Genomic DNA, 25,302 nt, shown 5'->3' with positions numbered 1-25,302 from the left:
AAGAGAGAGAGAGAGAATTTGATTTCCAATTGCCCTTGAAATAGAATGCATATGGACATAAGCAAAAATAAAATTTGTGGAAAGAAACTTTTAAAATAAGTTTGATCTTCAAGAGACAGCAGAAGACAAAATTCGAGTCCCTAGAGACCAATGGGTAGAGTGAGAAGGTCAGCGGAGAACATAGAGACGGTACCCAGGGTGGAAGGCTCAGTCATGTCCAATTTTCCAATCTTTCTCATTTTAATAGTTTTTCATTGGCATCAACTCAAGCAAGCGGCTCTCTGGAGGCTCCTTAAGATACATTTATTCACATTAGTCTATTGCTTTCGATGGGCCAATAAAATAAAGCCACAGTGAGATACCAACCATGTCACGAAGCTTGTTTTGTCCTAAAATATTTTCAATGTGTCAATCAGTCAGAGCCATTTAAATGATGGCTGCCAGCCATTGTACATCCACGCCAACTGCAGCTGAATCTCTCAGCTTCACGGCAGGAGGATCGTTCCGTGTGTCTCTCTGAGTCATTGTCAAGGGTACTACCCAGCGGGTAAGTGTGTGCCCGCTGCATGCCAGTCACGAATCAAGCTCACGACAGTGACTCAAGAAGGAGAAAACATTCACTGTGTTCAATCACAATGGATTGCAGGGGCCTGGTCCCACTTAAACAGAAAGTCAATTTTGACTTGAAAAAGAGAAAGAAAATGTCTTTTGTCTTCATTTTACAGGGTGGTTGTCTGTGTACACAGAGCATAGAAGTTTCAAAAACACATTGTTACCATTCGGAGGCACTTATTGGACAGATACAACACAGATAGACCGGAAACACCTTTCCCTCCTTTTTGAGAGTTTATGTACAAATCGTCTCTGATTTATGAAGTCCTTCCAGGCCCTGTGCCTATAGAACAAAGACTCAAGAGGTTTCTCCTTTGTTACTCTGGAGCATGCCTCATGAAGACAGGACCACCCTGCTGTGAAGGTCAAAATAGCCATCATCCTGCCTATGAAGATGTTCAAGTAGAACCAACCTGGGATTCTGAACCACCCCGCAGTTCTTGAGCCGTCTCTTGGCAGGCACCCCTGCTTCCACAAAGGAAATCCATCAGTGCTGGCTGGGCTCATTCGCATTCACTTGCAGCACTGCAGTTCTCCAGCATGGCCACGGCAGCACTTTGCTTATGGAACGCTTTCCAGAGACTGATTACAATGCAGGGATAGTACTGAGTATCTCTGCAGAGCATAAAAAATAGCAGCAATAACCTTTCTAATTACAGGAAAGACGAATGCGCCCAGTGTAGAGAGCACTGGAACGGATGCCTAAGTTGTTCCTGTTCAGAAAGAGTGTCATAGAAGACTGGTCTCTTTGCTGGTGCAATGGGGGGAGGTGTTGAGGAGCTTCGTGAAGAGGGTGCTCAGCCAGAATGTAGGGATTAATGATGCCAACGAAGCCATCATTAAGGGGAACTGCATAAGGCTGAGGCCTAGCAATGCGCTTGGACTAAAGTATAGCCGGATGCCAATCGTAAGGTTGAAAGCCAGGCAGAGAACAGCCTTGGTCCTCAGTGGATTCTGTGCAGTACAGGTGCTCCGTTATGTGCAAAGATGTGGGTGTAGTCAAATAAGTTAGATTTACTTCTGCTGCAGCTAAGGAAGGTTTAGGTTTGGAGCAATGCCATTAGAACATGGACATAGAGTTGTCACGGAGCAGCTGCAGAGGGCAGGTGACATTGTCTGCCATACTCCTTTTGTTGTTTGCATTGTTTTCTTAACTGCCCGCAGTTACGTCGAACGGGTTACTGGGTTACTCGGAAGGAAAGCTGGGGATAGAATGGAGTGGCAAGAGAAACATGGAGCCAAGACAACAGAACCAGATTGCTTGTTCCCCAGGTGGCTAGTGGCTCTTAGGAAACTGCAGGTCCTTGGAGAACAATGGGCTTCACCTTGGTCTGAGACCTCCACCCTAGGTGGAGGAGTAGTGGCTAGCACAGGAATTCCTTCCTGTTCAAAGTCTGGGAGAGGAACTTCACCTTAGTCAATGTCAAGTTCCTGCCAGGTGGCATGGCACCCCAATACGGCTCTCTACAGTCTTCATTCCTAGTCACTTCATAACACTTACTGCTCATTCTTGAATACTTGACCTGCTTTTATTTTAATCACAAGCGCGCGCACGCGGGCACACACACACACACACACTGTTCTCTGGCAGAGTTCAAGTGTGACTAATTGTTTCCTTTAGCATGGATGCATTAATGGCACATCATCAGGAGTTTCATCTTAGTTCCTTCATGTACAACCTCAAGTGACTGAGATAATACCATGTTATTTATAAGGTGGAAATTCTAGTACCCACCTTGACAGATTAATGTAAGAATAAGGTAGTGTGAAGGAAGTGCCCACACATGGTTCATCTAAATAAATATTAGCAAGTATGACCTTCAGTAATTATGACTCAGGAAAAAAAAGAAAACCATGACCAAAGGGCATACTTTAAAGATCTTTGGAGTTATTATAACACCAATCAATAGGTCCTTGACAAATGTCATTTACCACAAATTAGGAATGAAGCTATTTCTTTATATGCTACTTTGTAGACTTCTTGTGTAATTCTGTAAATACAATTAGTTTCATCTGAGAAAATGCTTCCATCTCTTGCCAATATGTGCAGTACTGAGAAGTGGCAGTCTGGGGTCTGAGTCAGTCTAGAGCAGTCTGTCTCCAGGTCTCTCCTGGAGTAATGTTTCAAATGTTCCATAGATGGCAAGTTTATCCCATTTTCTGCTGCAGCTTCATCTCTGATGTACTTTCCAAACTGGAGGCACCATAATAATCAAGACAAGTGAGAGAGTAAGTTTAGAAGGCAGAAGGAAGGAAGATGTTAATCCAAAGCTTTCCTCTTGCTCTTTGCAAGATAAAATAATATTTATTATTTCTATTATTAAGGAGCACTTAGGTGCCAGGCATTGTGTATAGATAAGAGATGAAGACAGATGTGGCCACCATCTCAATGCATTGATAGCCTAAGGAGGTACTCAAATATATCTATTGTCACATGGTGGTTTAAGGGCTTAAAGAACATTGGGAGAAATATCAGTGGGTGTGATTGTGGGTGCTGTATGTGTATATGCGTATGTGGGACAGATAATGATGTCATATGTCTTGAAGCAATTGCTGTCCACCATATATTTTGAGAAAAGGTCTCTCCTGGAACCTAATACTCTCCAGTTCAGCTGTACTGGCTGGCCATCAACCATCATGTGCCTTTTTCTTCCCTGGTGTTGGGATTACAAATGCACACTACTTTGTATAGCATTTACTTGTTAGTTAAGGATCCAAAGTAAATCATAATGCTTGCATGATAAGCACTTCACTGACTGAGCTATATCTCTAACCCTCTGCTAGTCTTGTTAAAGCCCTGTTTTCTTTTTTTAATTTTTTAACTGAAAAAGGAAGTAAAAACATTTTATGATAAAACTGAATAGTTACATGGAAAATATTCCTGATAAAATTGAAGAAATATACAGAAAAGCATGTTAAAATTGTCAATTTCCATGGAAAATTAAAGAGTAAAATGGTAGACATAAAAAACATTGCAAAATTAATTGAAAAGGAAGTAGAAACATTTTATGATAGAATTGAAGATTTACATGGAAAATATTTCTAATAAAGCTGTAGAAAAGTAGAGAATAACATGTCAAAATTGAAGATTATCATGGAAAATTACACAGATAAAATGGTAGGCATAAAACTATTTCTAAGTTGATTGAAAGTGTAATTATAAACATTTTCTGGTAAAATTGAAGATTTACATGGAAAATATCTCTGATAAAATTGAAATATATAGAAAAACACATTAAAATTGACTATTTCATGAAAAATTATACAGATAAAATGGTAGTCATAAAATATTTCTAAGATGACTGAAAGTAGAATTATAAACATTTTCTGATAAAATTGAAGATTTACATGGAAAGTATTTAAGACCAAACCTAAGGCTTATAGGTATAGAAGAGAGCTAAGATGTACAACTTAAAAGGCCAGTAAATATCTTCAACAAAATTATAGAAGAAAACTTCTCTAACCTAAAGAAAGAGATACCCATGAACATTCAAGAAGCCTACAGAGTTCTAAACAGACTGGACCAGAACATTGGAAAAAAACCAATGTTTTTTATGTCTACCATTTTACTCTTTAATCACATAATAATCAAAACACTAAATGCACTAAACAAAAGAAAGAATATTACAAACAGTTAAGGGAAAAAGGGCAAGTAACTTCTTTTTGTTGTTGTTAATAAAAGTTTTTTTTTTATGAAAAAGGAATCAAATCCATATTCTTTTCTCTTTTCACCTTTAAATATCTCTTTATGCCATTTGCAATACAGAGAAGAAAATTAAGCACACAATATTTGACTGACCAATAAATCATAGAAGGTTATAATGAAGAAAAGAGAGATAACCAAGAAATCCATGGAGATACCAGGATGGAATTATATGCAGAGGCAAAGTGTTGATTCTGCATATAATAGTTTACTCTTCTACCTCATTGTTCTTCTAATTATCTATAAGTGCCTTGTCCTGCACATCAATGTCTGACTCTGTACCTCTCACTGCCTCATAAGCCTGTGCAATACAGAGTTCTTGTAGAACACTGAGGAGGACTGGGAAAGTCACCTTGCTAGCCTTAAACACTCCGGTCCAGGTGGTGTGACATGAGAGTCAAGCCAAGATGAGGCTGTGGACAGAGCTCAGCTTCTCTCTGGTAGGGAGACCTGCCAGTGCTGTCACTATATGTAAAGATCACCACAGCAGAGGAGGTCAGAAGGAAGCAGTAGCCAGAATGTGTGATTCACAGCAGCTTGCTATTGTGCTGTCCACCATATAGGGACAACACAGATGATCAAGGTGTCTAGATGACCTGGGTAAAATTCCACAGGGAACTGACAGGGACCCAGCAAGATGCCACAAAATGTTTCAGATTGAATTAACAGCAGCAATGCTGTTGAATAGTTATTTACACAATAGGTTTATATTTGACTCAAAGACAAGTGTCAGTACAATAATGTTCTGATTAATACTTGAAATAAAATAGTTGAAATGCAGCTACCTAATTCCGTTCATTGGGCAAGTAACTTCTAAAGGCAGGCCTATCAGAATTACACCAGACTTCTTACCTGAGGCGATGAAAGCTAGAAGATCCTGGGCAGATCTCACATAGACCCTAAGAGAACACAAATACCAGCCCAGACTACTATACCTAGCAAAACTCTCAATCACCGTCTAGGGAGAAACCAAGATATTACAAGACAAAACCAAATTTACATAATATCTTTCTACAAATCCAGCCCTACAAAGGATAATTGATGGAAAATGCCAACACAAGGAGGGAAACTACACCTTAGAAAAAGCAAGAAAGTAATCTTCCAACAAACCCCAAAGAAGATATCCACACAAACATAAAAATAACATCCGAAATACCAGGAAGCATCAATCACTACTCCTTAATATCTCTTAATATCAGTGGACTCAATTCCCCAGTAAAAAGACATAGATTAACAAATATTTTTCATGTAAATCTTCAATTTTATCATAAAATGTTTGTTATTCCTCTTTCAATTAATTTAGTAATATTTTTGTGTCTACCATTTTATCTGTATTATTTTCCATGATAATCTTCAATTTTAACTTATTTTTCTATATATTTCATCAATTTTATCAGAAATATTTTCCATGTAAATCTTCAGTTTTATCAGAAAATGCTTATAATTCCACTTTCAAACAACTTAGAAATATTTTTATGCCTATCATTTTATCTGTATAATTTTTTATGATAATTTTCAATTTTACTATGTTTTTCTATATATTTCTTCAATTTTACGAGAAATACTTTTCATGTAAAGCCCTGTTTTCATAGACAACTTCATTGAGTCTTGCTTTCTGATCTCTGTACTTTTGCAAATATTTTGTGTGTGTGTGTGTGTGTGTGTTGTGTATAAAATGCCCCACTGCCAAGTGTGTAACCACTAGTGATCTACATATAATTTAAAAGTAATTAAGATTAAATAAAATGTAGCATTTGGGATCTTCAGGCATACGTGTCACATGCAAGAGATCAGTAGTCCCTCACTGGATTAGACAACACACAGGAGATTTTCATCCTCATAGAAATCTGACTGGGCAGCCTCATGGAATCTCTTCTAGTTCCTAACCTCAAGTTCCTTCAGATTCACACTCATTTTCAGGTTTGCACTCAAAGTCGTCCAGTTTGCAAAGCTTTATTTAATGCTTCCTGGTAACCTACCTCCTGTTGTATTTATCTTAGAGTTCTGTTGTGGAACATGGGTACTCTTTTACTGTGCTTTTTTTTTCTGTGGCTATTTCTCCATCTTGGGTGTTAGAAACATGAAAAAGAACACAGTGTGTCCTCTTCTCTATATCTTATTACAGCTCTCAAGTATAACAGTGTTGTTTGGAGGAATGGATGGTTTGGGACTGCAATGGTACCTGACCTTAATTTTCTGATTCCTTTGCATGGCTGAAGAGGAAAGATAATGGCGCCTAAAGTTCTCTTGATGCTCCAGAGGAATGGAGGCAGGAAACAAGAAACCCCTTTCTGACCTCTGCAAGAGTGTGGGTTCATGAGGTATGCCTGGCTCAGAGGACCTGACTTTATTACTGCCTGGGCCTTTGCCTTGCTCACTGACAGGTGAACATGGGGGTGGAATCATTAAAGCTTGCTAATTACACCTTCAACCCACATTCTTCTATCAAGATGTCATCATTGCACATTATCCCAAACTCTGCATCCCAATTTATACAGATTTTAAGGGAAGAGGCACCTACGTACATGATTCCAATTAACCTCTGAACATACCCAGTTTCCTAGAAATTTTCAGAAAACACAGTTTAATTATGTGGTTCATAGATTTGAATTCATACCATCTATAGTCCAGGGCTTTAAAATTTATGTTTGTGTGCATCAAGAAATTGTCTTTTAAAAAAAAATCCTGTAAAGTCATCCACATCAGAACAGATTCACAATGCAACTTTACTGTTTAAGAAGTTGCAAGAGAGGATAGCTTGCTGACACTGCATCAGCTTAACATGATGAAATGACTGAAGGTCATGAACAGAGTGCTAAAAGTTGTCAAAATTCTCTTAATGCAGGGCAAATCCATCTGACTGGCTTTGGGGGGAAGGATCACTGTACCTAATACATGGGATGATAGAGTTCAGTCCAGATAGAAGAGACAGGTCCTCAGTGTTCAAATCTCCATAGATTCACACACTTCCCTGGGGTAATTTAGTTGGAAAGGGAGGAGGGGTTAATAGGCAAAGAAATGAGCTAGGAACATTAAATTGTTCTTAATTAACAAAACAAATTATAGCATTATACATTTCCACAGATTGTACCGGAGTTAATAAATTCCAAGTAATATTGGATTTTAGTCTGTGGGTCATTCACAAGGAAGTTTGAATGAGCATAAGTGGTTTTATTAGTACTTCCAGTTGCTATAACAAAGCACCAAAGTCAGAGTAGTCTAAAATGATAGAAAGGTATTGTCTAGTCATTCTGCAGGCTGGAAGTCAGAATCAAGATTTGTTCAGAGCTATCTCTTCTCTTCCTGTGTCTTGTGCTGACATTCCTAAGCTTGGAGCTGCATAGCTCTGGCACGATCATCATGTAGGATTGTTGATCGTGAGCTTTTCTTTTTGCATGAGTTTTTTTAATTGTATTAAAATACTTCTTTTCTTTTTTTATACATTCAAAGAGGATTTATTAGATTGTCTATAGTGCTGTTATTTATCTATTTATCTATGTATTTATCTATTTATTTTTGCTTTACTTTTTAAATTATTAAGTTATTTATTTACTTTACATCCTGATAGTAAACCTCCCCTCCCTCCTCTCCTCTCAGTCCCTACTTGTCAGTTCACCTGCCCACCCATCAACCCCTCCTCCCCTTCTCCTCAGAAAAGAGGAGGCAAGGTCTTCCATGGAGATCAACCAACCTTCACACACAAACTTGTAGCAAAACTAGGCCATCTTCTATTGAGGCTAGGCCAGGCAGCCTAGGTAAGGGAAATGGATCCAAAGGTAGGCAATGTCGTCAGAGACAGCTCTTGTTCCCATTTTTGGAGTCCTACATGAAGAACCAGTTGCACAACTGCTATGTATGTGCAGAGTGCCCAGGTCTATTTTCTGGGAGTTATAGCCCAGTGATGGACAACCTAAAATACTTGTATTTATTACTGAGGTTTTGGTGATCTTAAATTGTCACCCATGGACTCACCTCACTTCTCCATCCTAATCCTGGCCAAGCTGCTGTCTGTCATCTCAGTCCTTGGTTGTTTTCTTAGACAGTTCATGGTTCACTCAGACCCTATGAAAGAGTGTGTGTCTGTGGTGTGCTTCTGCTTTTCTGTATTTATTTCTTTTTCTCTTAGAAGGGCACCATTCAGGTTAGACTAAGCATCTGCCCTATTCCATTATGACCTTATCTCTTTATTGTTGTGGACATTCAATAACTATTCAAGGTGGGAGGCTAACAGTTCCTTTCAAAGTCTCCAGAGCTTTGTAATAATAAAGACCTACCAGAAAGGATCCAGCCCTTGTGACTCATCTAGGCTTAGCTGTTTATTGGTTCTCCGCTTGTAGAAGGTGATTTGGTTTCTAAGCTTACAAAACCAATCAGCATTGTGAATGCTTTCCCACTGGTTTCTTTTGTTTTAAATTTTTATTTTATTTTATTTTATTTTATGCGCATTGGTATTTTCGGTGCATATATATTTGTGTGAGGGTTCTGAACTCCCTGCAACAGGAGTCACAGGCAGTTGTGAGCTGCCATATGGGTGCTGGAAATTGAACTGGGTCCTTTGGAAGAGCAGCCAGTGCTCTTAATCACTAAGTCATCTCTCTGGATACCACCCCCAGTTCTTTTATCCTTAAATGAGATGTAATTGGGGGCAGTGTTTAAATCCCTTTGTTTTGGGGTAAGTTACTGCATTTCACAGCCCCACTAAGAAAAATATCACAGGATTTCTGGATTTTGCTTTGTAACAGTTAAATTACCTTCCTTTTGTATTTGGATTCTCATTTTATCCCTTTTAAGGTTAGGCTACTTAAAAACAACTCAGTTATTATTTTTCCTTCTATTGGGAGTTAAGAGTCAGTTTCTTAGTTTACTGAATTTATCCCAATTCTGCTGATCTCTATTGACTCACTTTCCTTGACAAATTCAAGAATAATTTAAAGACCATGAAGAAGTAAATGTCCTGGAAATGTATAATACAACAAAGGGGCCAGAAAACAAGACACACACACACACACACACACACACACACACACACACACACACGGGCTCCAAGCTGGACTTTCTAGCTTATTTTTTGTTATGGTAAATAATCTCTGAGGTCCAGTTCTGACCTCAGAATTCTGAAAAATTTGAACTTCTTCGTATATATGTTAGATAATTTTAAGTAGGGTCCCATGAATGAAAGTGAATCAAACAAGACTGATGTCATCCTGGGATAGTTGTTTCAACGAATCATCTCCTCACACACAACTAGATGTTCTGTATGGATTCTCTCTATTTCTTAATTTACTAACCAATTCTACATTCAATTTTAATGTCTATGACACTAGGTGCTAGTGTCATATATACATACAGATGATTACATATATAATCTTCCTTACACAAGGATACATAGTATGTAATATTCTACATATTATAACTAAAAATGCAAGATTCCTGGTAATGGAACTTTATCCCATGGATAGCCACTAAAGTACTAGAAATATTTTTCATAAAGCAAGTCAGATGTGTTTTTCAAGGAGTGTTTGCTACATAAATATTAGCTGTCAGAAAACTATGAAGAGATCATAAAGTGAATGGACTGTGCTGCTACCAAGGGCAAAATCCTGTTGGAACAGAATTGTCCTTTGGGATCTATTAACTGGATCTGCACAGTAAATGAAAACTGATCATCCGTCTTGGTGTCTCTATTTATCAACAGCATCACACTCCACTTCCATGGCCGCCTACGACTGGAATCTTACAGCATTTTTCTTACTCTAACAGATACACCCAATGTGTTAGAGGGCTGGATGATGATTTGTGACCCACAGGGAATGACTGACTCAGAGCATCAGCAGCCTGGAAGCCATCAAGAGGAGTTCAACCCAGGGTAGAGTAGACTTTCTAAAACTCTCATTCATCTAACAAAAAGAAAAAAAAAAACTGGCAGACTTTTATTTTTATGAGTTAAACACTGTCACATGAAAACTCTACAGGAAGGAGACACTGATTAAAAACTAATACAAAGATCATTTTGTACATTTCATTCATAGGTAACAGCAAACACAGAGGGTAATATGTAATTCACTGTATGTTCAGGCCCTGAGCTTTATTGTCTGAATAAGCTCTGGCTTATAGCATTTTTCATATAAAGATCTATCTTGGAACACATAAATGAACTAGCAGGCAACCTTGTTAGTAGAGATGGTTGGCGACTCATGCTCACCTGGTTTGCACATTTTTCTTTTCACTCCCTGTGTCTTTGCTTTGTCCTCCTCCCTCCTCCACAAAAGGTAGGTTGAGAGCTGGCTCCCTCCCAGTGCTTCCCTGTAAGGAGCTCTGCCTGCAAGGATCATGGGACAGAAGCTTAGTGTTCTGGGAAACTCTCTTCTTTAGGTCAACAGCTCTGTCAACAGTTCTGTTGAGGCTGCTGGGGGATCCAGAGGGAACGTTCCTTCCTTGTTCTTCAGATGATGACAGTGCACAGAACAGCCATCAAAAGGCACTCATGGAGGACTTGGGCAAGGACGTAAGGGCAGAAGGTTACTGGAGGCTTTGCAAGTATTAACTGAGAAGGAAATGAAATTATTTAACATCCATAATTGGGAATGAAAAGGAGAAACGAGAGTTGGAAGTAATTTCAATATTGGTCATAGGGAAGCCATTGCATAAAATCCTAATCTTTCCCTCCAAAATGCAGCAAAAAGATGGATAAAGAGGGCAAACAATAAGTAACCACTGGAGCAAAAATACAAAATCTAAAATTGAAAAAGAGGGAAAAAGAAAATTTAAGGGGGAAAATAAAACATATAATAAAATCATAGGAATAACTTATGGAAAGCTAAATTTAAGCCATTTCCCACATTATTAACAAGGAAAAGTCTAAAATGATCCAAGGATTTAGAGAAAATTGTAAGAATTATTAAAAGAAACAGGTATGAATTTCTTTATAACCCAGAAATAAGGGAGCATTCCCAGCTATAAATACAAGTGCAGATGCAGTATTATGAAAGAGAAAGAAACTTCATTACATTACATTTTTAGTACAGCAAAAAGGTACACATGTAAACAAAGAAAAGGCCAACTAACAAATAGGGTAAGTATCTGAAAGAAAAATTCTCACTAGGAAGTTTAATAAAAGTGGAGAGTAAAGAAATTCCCTCCGAGGAAAGTTCTATAGAAAATGTAAAGAAATAAGTAAAGTTCAAAGAGAAAAAAAATCCCTTAGCTAAATAAGAATGATCAACATTATTAGAAGATGTATACCTATTTAAGAAGGAGCAGGAATTTACCATTTCTCATTCTGTGGATGGTCACACATTTTGAAGTGGTTACACAGCATACTTCCTGAGAGGCGGGGAGTGAACAGAAGCTCTCATCTATCCTAGTGGGAACAGAAGATGATGTAAAGTCCGTGGAGGAGGTTCTTGTCAATGCTATGCATAATAAGGCATGCTCTGACCCTTTCATCCAGCACTAAAGTACTTAAGATTGTGTACCTGAAATACTCACAGGTGGAAGTTCGGACTCCCAAGGTTGATGGTATTAAAACAGGGCCCTAAGAGACATGATCATTAGGTCAGAGGGTAGAGCCTCTGAATGAATTACTGCCTTTATAAAAGAGGCTCAAAGAATCTTGTCAACCCACTTGCCATGTTAAAAATCCTGTAAAATGATGTCACGAGCAACAAAGTGGGCCACCATTAGAGGGCAAATAAGTTGCTTCCTCCGTTCATGGCTTCTACGTCTCCAATCACCTATCACGTATGCCACTCTGTATATATTATTTTATTGTAACAACCTTTAGTGGAAGAAACTTTCTAGAATTTTATTTCCAGGAGGAAAAACATAATAGGAAATACAACCAAGTCTTGTCACTTTGGCACAGTTTGCTGGGTTGGTGAAATTGACTAGAAAGAAGTAGAGACAGGCAAATAAATAACTGTGATGTTTGTACCTAGCTAGACACAGTGTGTCTAGGAAAAAAAAAACGGAAAAACCCACACAGGGGTGTACAATGTTCTCTAGATGTACATTTTGGGGATTCAGAAAAATATAGAATGTACAATCTGATGAAGGGGGGAAGAACTATAAAAAGGTTATGCAGTCAGGGAAAGTGGAAAGAATGCGGGAGCAGCTAGACTTTCTTCTCTCTCTTAAAAATAGACTTGACCTCAGAACTATATTATGTATAATTATGAAATGAAATTATCTGCTAGGACCTGGGATATAGCTTAGTGGTAAAGCATTGAAGGCATGTTGAGCATCTATTGAAGACCAAGGTTCAGTTTTAGGCACCATAATAAATAAAAAACCTACTCCAAATGTAATGTAAACATGTGCTCAGTTGTTACTATTTGACAATGTATCAAACTAGGATGAAAGATTTAAAACATTAAATAAAAAACCAATTGAAATACTTTAACGGAACTGTGGATGTTAAGGATGTGACTCAGGTGATGGAATGTTTGCTTATATGTGTGAAGCTCTAGGTTTGTTCCCAGGCAGGGCATAAACTGATGCATGACTGTAATCCCAGTACTGGGGTGATGGATGCAGGATCAGAAATTCAAGATCATCCTAAACTATACAGTGAGTCCATGGCCAAGACCTGAAGTTGGCTTCTGTCCTCCACACAGATGTGCACAGATATTCATGCACAACTGTAAATATATGTGTACACCTCCTATGACCATGCACCTGTACTTACACACAATCAGATGCATATGCATACACACAACATACAACACACACAAATAAACAAGGAAATAAGTGACATAATCATAATGAATTGTGGCTTGGGTGTTTGTATTTTTATTACTACTGAGATTAGTGTTTGTATATCATGAGATAAAAATGTGTACTCATGTATTATGCTCTCATTCTCATTTTTTAAAATTATAATTCTTAATGTTCAATAAGATATAGCTTTAGGGCATAAGACATTATTAAAAATACTTCTGTACTTCTCAATTTAAATCACAATAGTGAGAATAGATTATGGCATACTTAAATTTCCTATATGTACACACACACACACACACACACACACTCACACACACTCACATTGCTTTGTGTTCCTGTTTACTGAAAAGCCTGTGAAATTGTAACCATCAAATAGTGATGACATTCCTTCCCTTCTATAGGATTAAATCTCCATTTTCCTACTAGAAGAAATTGAAGCACTTACAAAACTGACTCATTCTATGTTTGAAACTTACAGTCCTACAGAAGACTAAGAAGGGCACTTGAATAGGTTTCCAAATGCCCAAAGATGGGAAATTTGAGTATCATAATGATAAGGCAAGTCAATAACACATATTACTTAAAGTTAAATGCACAAGTTCACAGTGATAATGGGAGAAGCATGCTTGTCATCTAAAATGCAGGATGTTGACAAACGAAATCACTGTTTCAAACAGCAAATTAAGAAAAAACTAAAAATTTTATATTCCCATTTCCATTAGAACTCTCATTGCATCTTGAAAAGTTAATGAAACAGTTTTGTTTTGTAGAGATATTTGAGCAAAAATAAGAAAAAGGTAAAGGAATTAGTACCTTTTGTAATTTCTACTGAATTAATAGATCTAGACAGACATGGATCACCAATAGCTGTCTGCAACCCAATAAAGGCAACCAAAGAGTCTTTGTCTAGTAGCACTATAAAATACAACTTTTGAAACATACTTGATCCGTCCTCTATACCCCAAATCAAACCTGAATTTGCTCATACTTATATAAAGCAATACAAAATAGTGTATTGACTGATAGGGCCAGAACATCATTAGTAAAATAAAATCTTCAGAAAATTATTAAGAGCAAATGAATAGATTCTTCCATTGTAGTGCAAAATTCAAAGAACTAGGAAGAGGACAGGCTATGAGAACTGAAAAGACAGAACTAAACTCTGCAGAGATTATATCGAGAGAAAACTGAGCTGAAAGCTAAAGTAGATGATTCAGTATTTTTGAGCTGACTGAAAATCTGAAAACTATACTTCAGTGTTATTGCAGTTAATGTTGCATTTTGTATATGTTATGATGGTATCGCGTTTAAACAATTTTAACATATGATAGGGTTTATAAATTTATACTGAATTGTTTGAAATGGGGTGATGTTTGGAAGTTAGCTGGAAATAAAGCAGAGGTGGGTGGTGGTTGAAAGGATGGACACAGATTGGGTTCTAGCTTTATAATTGTTGGTGTTGGAGAATTACTTCATGATTCTCATTCTGTATACTTCTATGTGTAATTAAAATGTAAGATAATGTAAATATACTCAGAAAGGCCATTTACTGGCCACACAGCTAGTAGTACACACCCCTGAGTTTCCAGGGGATCACTCGCCTTAAAGATTCAATACAAAATCCAATGTCTTGCTTAAGTTTCTCTTTGTCAGTGATAGTCTTTTGTTCTATGTCATGTCTTCCTTGTCTCTCCTCTAACTCTCTACTCTCTAGTTTTCTTTCATACCTTCTCTTCCTCTAATGTCCCCTCTTGCCCACCAACCCCTTAGACAAATGATCATGTCAGTGAATTGGCTTGTTCTATTTTTATGTCATTGGGACATAGAGTAGTTTTATGCACCCCAGAGGCTTTATTGAGGCCTTATTTGGAAAATAAAAATTGAATGTGTTTAAGGTATTTGGTATGATATGTTGATACATATGTACATTGTAACATCATTACGAGTGAGTTAGTTGACCCACCCATCAATACACATTGTGGAGAAGCTGATGCTAAGTCTTTTTTATTAATTTGATATATTTTTTATTTACATTTCAAATGATTTCCCCTTTCCTGGATCCCCTCTCTGTGAAAGTCCCATGAACCCTTTTCCCTCCTCCTGTTCCCCCATCCACTGCTTTCTACTTCCCTGTTTTGGTATTCCCCTACACTGCTGCACTGAGCCTTTCCAGAACCAGGGGCCACTCCTTCCTTCTTGGACATCATTTAATATGTGGATTGTGTCTTGGGTATTCCAAACTTTTAGGCTAATATCTGCTTATCAGTGAGTGCATACCATGAGTGTTCTTTTGAGACTGGATTACCTCACTTAGGATGATGTTCTCCAGCTCCATCCATTTGTCTAAGAATTTCATGAATTCATTGTTTCTAATGACTGAATAGTACTCCATTGTGTATATATACCACATTTTTTGTATCCATTCCTCCATTGAGGGACATCTGGGTTCTTTCCAGCTTCTGGTTATTATAAATAGGTTTGCTATAAACATAGTGGAACATGTATGCTTATTACATGCTGGGGAATCCTCTGAGTATATGCCCAGGAGTGATATAGTAGAGTCCTCCGGAAGTATTGTGCCCAGCTTTCTGAGGAACCGCCAGAGTGATTTCCAGAGTGATTGTACCAGCTTGCAATCCCACCAGCAGTGGAGGAGTGTTCCTCTTTCTCCACATTCTTGCCAATACCTGCTGTCTCCCTAGTTTTTAATCTTAGCCATTCTGACTGGTGTGAGGTGATCTTCGACAAAGGAGCTGAAAACATCCAGTGGAAAAAAAGATAGCCTTTTCAACAAATGGTGCTGGTTCAATTGGTGGTCAGCATGCAGAAGAATGTAAATTAATCCATTCTTATCTCCTTGTACTAAGCTCAACTCCAAGTGGATCAAGGACCTCCATGTAAAACCAGACACACAAGAAAAGAAACTGGGGAAGACCCTTGAGGACATGGGCACAGGGGGAAAGTTCCTGAACAGAACACCAATAGCTTTTGCTCTAAGGTCAAGAATTGACAAATGGGATCTCATAAAATTACAAAGTTTCTCTAAGGCAAAGGACATTGTCAAAAGGACAAATTGGCAACCAACAAATTGGGAAAAGATCTTCAACCCTACATCTAACAGAGGACTAATATTCAATATATACAAAGAACTCAAGAAGCTAAACCCCAGAAAACCAAATAACCCTATTAAAAAATGGGATACAGAGCTAAACAAAATTTTTCACCTGAAGAACTTCAGATGGCTGAGAAGCACCTTAAGAAATGTTCAACATCATTAGTCATTAGGGAAATGCAAATCAAAACAACCCTGAGATTTCACTGATGCTAAATCTTAATAACTTTCCTAGCTTTCCTTCTGCTTACAGCAGTCAGAGTTTTGGATATCCACACATAGGAGGTTTTTTGATAAGGAGGCAAGACCAAAACAAGACCAAAAAGCAGTGAATCTTTCCACTCAAACCCACTTGAGAACAATTGCACAGCAGTGATTTTGGATGTGCAGAACTCTGTTCTCCCGAGTTGGCCAGGAAACAAGGAGGTTAAGTATGGGCTGGGCTGGGAAGCATTTTTTTAATGATATTTTAAATTAATTTTTGTTGACCATACATGGAAATATTCTCCAATGTAACATTCCATTATGTGCGCACACGCGTGTGCGCACGTGCGCACACACACACACACACACACACACTCACATCCTTTATTTTTAGTTATTCTTTTACCCTTCCCACTGGCACCTCTATTTCTGCGGGTTCTTATCCAACAACTATACTTATATACATACATATATAGATGTTAGGCAGATGTATGCATAGATAGATGATAGATAGATAGATAGATAGATAGATAGATAGATAGATAGATAGATGATAGATGATAGACAGATGATAGATGATAGTGATTATAGATAACAAATGTTATAGAGATGATAGATGAGTAGATACGATAGATGATAGAAATGATGAAATAATAGATGATGGATAGATATATCGATAGATATATGGATAGATATGGTAGATGATAGATGTAATAGAGATGATAGGTGGATATGATAGATGATAGATAGATGATAGATAGATAGATGATAGATAGATAGATAGATAGATAGATAGATGATAGACAGATGATAGATGATAGTGATTATAGATAACAAATGTTATAGAGATGATAGATGGGTAGATACGATAGATGATAGAAATGATGAAATAATAGATGATAGATGGATAGATATATGGATAGATATATGGATAGATATGGTAGATGATAGATGTAATAGAGATGATAGGTGGATATGATAGATGATAGATAGATAGATAGATAGATAGATAGATAGATAGATAGATAGATGGTGGATGGATGGATAATGAATTTGTTGATGTTCCTCTGCAGCCAGCTTTGTTGTTACTGCAGATAAACAGCCAGCCAGAGAGAAGGTGCCTTCTTTCACTTTTTAATGTCTACTCATGTGAAGTCAGTTGAAAGCTGCCCTTGATCAAAGACTGCTGGCAGGAGACTACAGGGCTTTTATTATTTATTATTTATAGAGCATCACAAGTGTCACACAGCAGTTTGCAAACATAAAACACTAGAGAGAAGACTCAGGCTGAGAGGAGGTGACAATGTAAACAGAAGGTAAACATCATCAAAGATAATAGCTCTTGATTGACAGAAGGATGGATTCTTCTTTAATTTGTGGGTGACAGGGATAAAGCAGATTTAAATGCATGTACCTAGAAAAAATGAAGGACCTAAGCCCAACCAATACATATTCTCTAAAAATGAATAGTTGAAAGTTAGGTTGATTTATGAAATCAAGACAAGAACAAAGTATTTCTCATTACATTATCAAAACTTTGAAAATGACACTATGTATTCCTTCTAAGTTTGGAGATAGTGTCACTATCCTTTATTTCTGGAAGCTGTACATATCGGTAGAATACTCTATGAAAGCAATTTAGCATTCTGTAAATAACCGTAAGAGTTCTTATGTAAGACTTAAGCCTTTTGCAGTATACAGAATATTAAAATATCACAGAAGAAAGAGGAGCACAGTTCTGTCTTTGTGTACACATGGCACCAGATGTCCTGTAGTCCATTATCAAGTGGACATCCTGTAGTGCATTACCAGATACAAGTGCCTACATGATAGTAGACATCTGATAGTCCATTATCAGGTCATATGCCTACATGGTAATGGACATCCTGTAGTCCATTATCAAGTGTATGTGCTTACACAATAGTGGGCATCCTAGAGTCTATTGTCAAATGTGTTTCCCTCTGTATATTAAATTTGTATAGTATATCCCAGTCACCACGAGCTTTCACTCATCCTTAGATTTTTGTAGCAAGCAGTATTTCCAAATAATATCCAAGAACACAAAAATGCTCATGTATTTTAACCTTATCTTTAAATTTCTAGGATTGCAAATTAAAGAAATTAAATAAAAACTTGCAAAACTCTCTATAGGTGAATATATTCATTATATGAATTACACTATAAAAACATATGCCCTAGCTGGTATCAATTGGAGGCTTCAGCAGCCTTTGCCCCACCAGTTTATATACCATTTCTATGATCCTTAAGTAATAGCTTTGCAGATTAGATAGTGATGTGTAAAGTAATTAGATATAGAAGAAAGAAAAAAATCTAAAATATCATTTATAGTATTACCATAACTAAGCTAAAGAAACAGTGACATGGAGATGCAGAGGTAGCACACCATTTGGGTGACAGTGGTGAGGGAATAAAAGTGAGTTCCTGAGGAATGAGGCGTGTTTTTCTGTTACTGTCATCATCATCATCATCACCACCACCACCACCACTACCACATCACCATCATCACATCATCATAAATCATAGCTCTATCTATCTATCTATCTATCTATCTATCTATCTATCTATCTATCTATCCATCTCTATGTCTATCCGTGTCTGTCTGTCTGTCTGTCCATCCATCTTTCTGTCTGTCTGTCTGTCTGTCTGTCTGTTTGCCTTCCTTCCTGCCTGCCTGCCTGTTTATCATCTATTCATCTCTATGTCTATCCCTGTCTGTCTGTCTGTCCATCCATCTTTCTGTCTGTCTGTTCATCCGTCTGTCTGTCTGTCTGTCTGTCTGCCTGCCTGCCTGCCTGCCTGTTTATCATCTATTCATCTCTATGTCTATCCCTGTCTGTCTGTCTGTCTGTCTACACATGCCAATATACTTTTGAAATTAAGAAACAGGAGAATAATGCATGTCATAATTTAAGCTGTATATTGTGCCCTTAATGTGATGCCCCGCCCCCTTTGAAAGTAAGCTACTAAATCTTTGATCCATCTTTTAATGATATACTGAGACTTCCCATAGACATCCTAAGGGCTGTTTATAGAATGCTACATCACAGTATCATTCTATAAACAGGGAGGAAATTGGGTTTTTTCTAATGCTACATTTTAAAGATAAAAATATTTGCACCAAAAAATGGAAACAAAATAAAATAAAACAAAACATGCCTGTTCCATAACAACCCTGCAAAGATGTTCAGTACAATCATATAACAGAGACCACAGAATACTTAAATATTCCCTGAAGAGATTCTGTGTTTAATGACACACATAATGATAGAAGAAAGGAAAATGAAAAACTTAAGTTGCAGAAAAACACTGTCCAGAAACCCTCAAAATGTGTGCGTGCTAGCAGCACTAAGTCCGAGCTTACCGCTACTATATAGTTTGAGGTTCAGAAGCTTTGTTCAGACTCTGGAAGGGGTGATCCAAACTGTCTAGAAATCAGTTCATTCATGTTCTTTAGAACTACTGGTATCATGTGGAGAATGCAGACTTTGGAGGTAGATACATCTCAGCTCATCTCCAACCATCACAACTGCGTGTTAGCAGTGTGACCTTGGGTAGGTTACTGCCTTGCATAGTATAGTGGCTTAAAGCAATGCTAATTGAATATACACAGCTATAGGAATCAGAGGCAATAGCCTGAGTGCAATGCCCTTCCTACTATTAATGAACCTGCTTTCTGCAGATATGAAGGCTCCCCTGGTCCTTCATGTTGCTACCATAGAAGTGGCAAGAACCATTATGGGTAAGATATTTGCACTAGAAGCTGTGTGTTATAGTTAAGAAGAGTCAGTACAAAACACAAGAAACTGCATTTCAAAGGGAGAGAGGGGAAGGGCTTTGGACAGAAGCTATGACTGGAAATGCGTGAAGCAGAGGCCATGCCCAACACAGCTCTAGCAACATGACTTCTTCCTCTGGGGGAAAAGTGATCAGACCCCTTTTTGATAAGGTGTTTTTTTTTTAAATAGAGCTACCCTGGGACCAGAGAACAGGAAACAATCACAAGTCAAAGATCCTGGATTTAACCTGCTCAACAACCCACGGAGACAGACCTAGAAGGCACTTGTGGAGTTGAGGGATGTCAAGGTATACAAATGGCTGGAGGCTCAGCTCAGACAGTGAGCTGTGTAGAAAAAGGTAGTAAGTGGCTGCAATAGATTTCATTAACAGACCAATACTAGAGTTGGAAGCTCTGAGCTTGAGGTTAGCAGGTAAATTTAACCTCTGGAGTTGGGTTTCTGCTGATCATCACTGTTAAAGAATCTGAAAATTCTGGAGTCCCAACGTGCTATTTAACATTCAGAGCTACACCTTCAGAGGGAAGATCAATACTTCATGGGCAAGGAAAGTCTGAAGACAGGTCTTCTACTTGTACAGATCCTGTACATATCAGAGTGCTGTGCTTATTTATAAAACTCTCAATGAACTCAAAAGACATTTCCCATGCTAGAACATAACCCACCCAGTTAAATATATAATCTCTGAATCTTATGGTTTCAATTTTCATTTAAAAAAAAACACCAATGGAAACACAAGGTCAGATCTTGATGCAGTAATTGTGGTTGATTTCCATTACCTTAATCTTAGTTTTGATATGTCATGCAAATACAATTCAAGGGAGTTAAAATACAACCCAAATAAATGAATGAACAGATATCTATTGAAATGTAGTGAACAGAGACTGCACACTCATTTCAGCAACCTATGAACCCCTCTCCAAAATAAACCACATTTTAGTCCACAAAGAAAACATTAATAAATACAAAAGAGAAAAAAAAATATCAGATCATAGTGGGCTAAAACTATACAACAATTAATTGTAGGAGACAGAAGAATATACTTGGTAATGACCAATGGATGATTGAAGAGATCAGAAGAAAATTGTCTACAAATCTTTGTTGAAATCAAATGAAAATGAAAGTACAACTTACCAGAACCTTTTAAAGCATTTTAAAGAGAAAAGTCAAAAATTATGAATGCTTACTTTAAAAACTCAAGAGAGTCATCAAACAAAGGATCAAACTAATGATGCCCCTAAATGACTTCAAAAAGCAAAAACAAGTCTTACCCTACAGTAGTAGGGGGTAAGAACTAATAAAAAGCGCAATAGAAAATGACAAAAAGCAATCAGAGGGAGGAAAATCACAGAATATGTACAGAAATTGGTTCTTTAAAGAGAATAATTAAGATTGGCACATCTCTAGATTCTAAATGGTCTTCTTTAGCTTTATCCATTCCACTATTTCACCAGCAAATTTCCATTCATCTCTTCATATCCCACCATGATCCATTTACAGGTTCCATCCCTCCTCCTGGGAGCCCAGCCAGCAGTTCAGTTAGTATGCGACACCCATGTATCGCCAGCAGCATGCCTGTCTCTTCCTCAGGAAGGTATGACAGTGATCACGCTAAGATCACCGCACCTGTGTCATCATCAGCTCATCTCTCGGCCCTCTCTGCCTATTGTCTTCATCCAAAATCAATACCTTATTAGTAACAAGTTCTATATTTAGTGGGCAAGAGGGGAGGTTTTACTTAAACTTCCTGGGTTCATCATGGTAACAAATAGGAACTTCACAGGGCTTTGAACTCTGTAAGCAGTCAGCAAGCATTTATTCTAGTATTTCTATCTCCATTCAAGGAAATGTTTGCTAGCTGTGGCTTCTTTATGGAGGTCACCAGCATAGCTTCTAAGACTTGATATGATCCTTATGCCTTTTATCCCAGGGTTTTAATTTTTTTTTCTGGATGACTCAGCCAGAGGACATATTCCACTGAAGAGTCTTAAACATCTCTGTGAACATAAAGCTAAGGAACCAGGACTGTGTACCAAACTCCTAGGGATCAGAGAGTTCCTTAATACTATCTCTTGATCTTACATTATGAGCCTTGGCTTTATGAGGCTTTATGAATTTTCTAATATTTTTATTTGTAATTATGTATGTGCATGTGGCAAGAGGGAGGGATATACACACACTGTCAATTATATCTGTTGGGAGAGGGAAAATTGGTTTTCTCCAAGAAATGACACTGGGTGGATCAGTTACCCCAGGGTAGATCCCATGTTTGAGATTAGCTGACCAACAAATAATGGACTCCACAGGTGTGTGTGTGTGTGTGTGTGTGTGTGTGTGTGTGTGTTTGTGTGTGTGTGTGTCTGTGTCTATGTCTGTGTGTGTGTGTAGCAGAAGATAGGGGCATGTATGCATGAGACTGGTTCCAGTGGGGGCCAGAAAAGGGCAGGATTTTCAGGTGGTTGTGAGCTACCTCGTATGGGAACTTGTAACCAAACTCAGGTAGCCTGGAAGAGCAGCAAGTTCTTCCAACTGCTGAGCCACCCCTCCAGTTGCAAAGGCTCATTTTGTAAGTGGAGACAGTTTATTTTGTGCTCTATATTACCACCAGGATAAAATGAAATTAGTTTCTTCAAAAGGAGTGCATCAGGTCATTGTAGGCAGTTCAAATCTATGTAATAAATTGGATCAAGTCACAGAAGATGTCCCAGGGACCAGAGGTTAGCTCTGCAGAGGTTGGGGGGGGGTTGCTTACCAGGGCTACAGCTTCAATTCTGCCACTTCCTGTGTTATGTAAGAAGTTATTTAACGTACACACCATCTGATTTTATCTATATATGATTGATGATTACGAGTAAATGGTATTATTTAAATGGCTAGTGAATCAATATCATAATGCACAGGAAGTCCCCAGCACAGAGCATGGAGTACAGTGTATTTTCCACAAATGCTGGCTATTAGGGTTTGTCAAATCTATTTCCTTTATTCATTTAGAACAACTTGAATGGTGCTGTAGTCCTACCGATTTCAGGGAGCTTTTCTAGAGCTTTTCGGGGGTGGGGTGAGCACAAATCTACAAACACTGAGCAGAGAAACAAGTACATCCTTTCCCACCCTTTCTGATTTCAAGGGGAAAAAATCTGGAGCAAGAATCAACACACCATTTCTATGCTTAGGAATGGGGATGTCTGGGGCATTTATTTTTGGGCCTTAAATACTGTAATACCTAGGTGCTTATGAATGAACTGCTCCATGCTTAGTTAATGCTACGCATAGGTTCAGCTTCCATTAGCAAATCCTTCAGTCGGAACCACAGGAGGAAAGGCTCTGCATGCCATCAGTGTATAATAACCACCCATGCTGACAACACATTTTGTAATAAAATTTAGCCACCGATTCCTATTCGCAAAATAAAATATCAAACTTAATGCTTTATTTCTTCCTTAATTTGTTCTTTTTTTAAACCAACCACCCTATGCTGAACATTAATCCCTGTCTCAGAGTCCAAAAGGCAAAAAGTTCAGCTTCTCTGTAAGGGTATATTCGTGTTTGGGGTATTTCAATATTTTATTTAGTTTCCTTCTTCTATAAACAAATTAATCTATGCATTTTAAAGATGACAGCATGGATGCCATGCTTGGTTATCTCTAGATTTTTTATTAAATATTTTTATTTTCTATATTCTTTGTTTACATTCCAAATGATTTCCCCTTTCCCAGATCCCCCCTCCCCATACGTCTCATAAACCTTCTCTCCATCCATTCTCCAATCACCTCCCTCCTTTTTCTCTGCCCTTATATTCCCCTCCAATGCTAGATCAATCCTTTTTAGGATCAGGACCCTCTCCATACTTCTTCATGGGAGTCATTTTTTTATGCAATTTGTGCCTTGGGTATTCAGGGCTTCTGGGCTAATTAATATCCACTTAGGACAGTGATAGAGAAAGGCTCCACCAGGGCGGTCATCTTATTTGCAAGGCTCTGGAAGAGCCAAAATAAATCTCCCCAACCTCAAGCAGAAAAACCTTTATTCTAGGAGAAATGACACATCAGAATGAGCTTCTATCTCTGGCAACCTGCTCTGAGGTCTGATAAGCCGTAAATAGTTGCCAATCTCACATGTTGTTGAAATTAAAAATCATAAAAAGCTACTCAAGGCAATTTTCAGCCCTGCTCAAAGACTGTTTAATATGGAATACAAATCCTCTCCCAGTGAATTCAGACTGGGCCTTAAAGGGTGTTAATGGTAGGAGGGGAACGGGGATCCTTTTTTCTTCCCCCTCTCACCCCTCCACCCCTGCCCCTGGGAGTTTTGTATTGGGCTGGAGCAGGTGCCCCCTTTCCCAAGTGCAAAATCGGCGTTCATGTCCTTTCAAGTGTTTTCTTTTCCTTTGAAGTGTTTGAAGTTTTCAGGACCACCAGGAGGTCATCTTCTTTTGATTTTTGCTTCTTAATTTTCCTCATTTTGGTGGACACTTTGACATTTTGGGAGGGAAGGAAGCACCTTGAAGCTCCCTGGAGGCTCTGCTTGGTCACACAGAACCTTTTCCTTTGCGGAGACTGCCAACTGTGTCCCTCAAATGCCAAGATTCCATCCTGAGCTATCTGTTCAGGGAGACACCAGACATGGCTAGACAGTGCTTCACGGGCAGCAGTGTGGATCATATATTTGCCCTGAAGGAGCCATTTATTTATCTGTGCTCTCTTCTGCTGGCACTCTGGAGACCAGGCCGCATTCCCAGACACCGCAGAGCCTGTCACCAGAAAGGCAAGCAACCTGCTAAGCCTGGCAATCAGTCTTTTATTCCAATCTGCTCTTGCCAGTGGCATTTCTTCCATCTTTAATTACCACAGTTGACACGACAGCACTGCTAGGATGAATGGCACCAGCCAGATCAAGCTGTGGCACCATTCTCTCTCAAATACCCTCTGAAGACATCAGGCATACAGAACAAGACAGAAGGCACAGGCCCAGAGAAGGAGAGTGAAAAATTTCAGCCCAGTGAGGTAGGCTCTGCCAGCCTTTTCCTTTGGTCCAATGATTCTAACTGGAGCAGTTAGATCCTGAGCCATTTTGTTCTCTTAGGGCTATGCTCTCCTCTTCAGCCTGGTTGGAGCATGAAGGCCTCCCTCCTGGCT

The sequence above is a fragment of the Apodemus sylvaticus genome, chromosome 7 (assembly GCF_947179515.1).
Source record: "Apodemus sylvaticus chromosome 7, mApoSyl1.1, whole genome shotgun sequence".
NCBI classification, from domain to species: domain Eukaryota; kingdom Metazoa; phylum Chordata; class Mammalia; order Rodentia; family Muridae; genus Apodemus; species Apodemus sylvaticus.
This window is presented reverse-complemented; position numbering follows the sequence as displayed.